This window comes from Populus nigra, chromosome 2 (assembly GCF_951802175.1).
Source record: "Populus nigra chromosome 2, ddPopNigr1.1, whole genome shotgun sequence".
Classification (NCBI taxonomy): Eukaryota; Viridiplantae; Streptophyta; class Magnoliopsida; order Malpighiales; family Salicaceae; genus Populus; species Populus nigra.
The window spans coordinates 20,676,495-20,678,994 of record NC_084853.1 but is presented as its reverse complement, the minus strand read 5'-3'; positions in this window follow the sequence as shown (position 1 = coordinate 20,678,994).

Genomic DNA, 2,500 nt, shown 5'->3' with positions numbered 1-2,500 from the left:
TGGGGCAGTGGCAGCCCGCGGGGCAGTGTCGGCAGATTCGGCAGCAGTGTCTGCCGATTCGGCAGCGTTGGCTTGTTGGCGCGGGGGGCCGATGCGAGTGGGGACTTGGGCAGCGGGCAGTGAAAGCAAGAGTTTCCCCGATGCTGCCGGGAAAAACGCTCCCCGGGATGGCCGGGTGAGATGACCCGGCGGCCCGCGACGGGTCATTCAATTCCATGCCCCGTCAACATAACTCCCGATGTACTGTTTGCTTTTTCGGAAGAAGAGATCCATCCCCCCATCCTCGGCCAGCCAAAAACGCTCCAATTAATGGCCGGGTGAGATGACCCGGCGGCCCGCGACGCGTCATTCAAATCACTGCCCTATCGGCTACAACTGCTGATGGGTGGGATTAGAGGCCTGCCATGGTGGTGAGGGGCGGCGAGGACCGTGAAAGCTAGAGTTTTTCAGAGGCTGCCGGGAAAAAGGCCCCTCGGGTGGCGGGGTGCGAGGACCAGGCGCGTCATTCAATTCTCTTCCCTATCAACTTGGCTCCCGTTGGCGGGATTGGAGGCCTACTGTTTGTTACAGGGCTAAAATCGTCAGGGGAAGAGCTGACGAAACAATGCTGGTTTGGATGCAGGGGGTAGTGTTGGAATCGGCAGCGCGGACAAAATCGGCAAAGTCGACAAAAAAGACTGTTGGTCTGGACATCGGGGCAGCGGCAGCCATGCCGACAGGGGGGGAAATCGGCAGCGCAGATTTGTGCAGCTGCAGGTTCGTCGGGGAAATCGGCAGCGCAGATTTTTCGATGAACATGGGCTGGAAGATGGACTGTCCAGGCCAGGCAGGGAAATTCGTCAAGGGGACACGCTGACGAAACAGCGCTGGTTTAGACACGGTGGGTGCAGTGTTGGAATCGGCAGCGCCGACGAAATCGGCAAAGTCGGCAGAATCGGCAGCGGGTGCTGGCGATGAGTCTGGACGATTTATAGTCCAGGGCTTGATGGAAAAGACTGTTGGTCCAGACAATGGGGCAGTGGCAGCGCGGATTTGTGCAGCTGCAGGTTCGTCGGGGAAAATCGGCAGCGCAGATTTTTCGACGAACAGGGGCTGGGCGCTGGACTGGCCGGGCCAGGCAGGAAAATTCGTCAGGGGGCCACGCTGACGAAAACAGGGGCTGCGGAGTGGAAAATCGGCAGCGCAGATTTTTCGACGAACAGGGGCTGGACCGGCCGGGCCAGGCAGGAAAATTCGTCAGGGGGGCACGCTGACGAAAAGAGGGGCTGCCGCGTGGAAAATCGGCAGCGCAGATTTTTCGACGAACAGGGGCTGGACCGGCCGGGCCAGGCAGGAAAATTCGTCAGGGGGGCACGCTGACGAAAAGAGGGGCTGCCGCGTGGAAAATCGGCAGCGCAGATTTTTCGACGAACAGGGGCTGGACCGGCCGGGCCAGGCAGGAAAATTCGTCAGGGGGGCACGCTGACGAAAAGAGGGGCTGCCGCGTGGAAAATCAGCAGCGCAGATTTTTCGACGAACAGGGGCTGGACCGGCCGGGCCAGGCAGGAAAATTCGTCAGGGGGGCACGCTGACGAAAAGAGGGGCTGCCGCGTGGAAAATCGGCAGCGCAGATTTTTCGACGAACATTCGTCAGGGGGGCACGCTGACGAAAAGAGGGGCTGCCGCGTGGAAAATCGGCAGCGCAGATTTTTCGACGAACATTCGTCAGGGGGGCACGCTGAGGAAAACAGGGGCTGCCGCGTGGAAAATCGGCAGCGCAGATTTTTCGACGAACAGGGGCTGGATGCTGGACCGGCCGGGCCAGGCAGGAAAATTCGTCAGGGGGGCACGCTGACGAAAAGAGGGGCTGCCGCGTGGAAAATCGGCAGCGCAGATTTTTCGACGAACAGGGGCTGGACTGGCCGGGCCAGGCAGGAAAATTCGTCAGGGGGGCACGCTGACGAAAAGAGGGGCTGCCGCGTGGAAAATCGGCAGCGCAGATTTTTCGACGAACAGGGGCTGGACGCTGGACTGGGCCAGGCAGGAAAATTCGTCAGGGGGGCACGCTGACGAAAACAGGGGCTGCCGCGTGGAATGGCAGCCTACACGCAGATGCGAATTCGGCAGCGCACGATGGCTTGAGCAGGTCATGGGTTCGACTTGGCGCGATCTGAAACCTGGACGAGGGACTGTCGACGCTGGACGAGCCAGCGCGGTGGCCTGTCGTGCCCCGTTCAGGGGGGGCCTGCCGCGGAGACAGCCCTCGCGGGCTCGACAGCGCAGGCCAGCGTCCCCGACGTCGCTGGCCGCGGCAGGCGAGCTGCCGGGGTTCCCGCATTCCTACAAGAAAACGTCGTGCTTTCCACATGAAACCAATCCAGTAAAATCAGCCATATTTTTATGAGGCTGCCCACTGAATTTGGGGTCATTCCGGGCCGGTTCCTAGTTTTGCGGATTTACTCGATTTCTAATGGTAGGAAAATTAAAACAAATACTTCCCGACCTCGAAAAATTCTGGGAA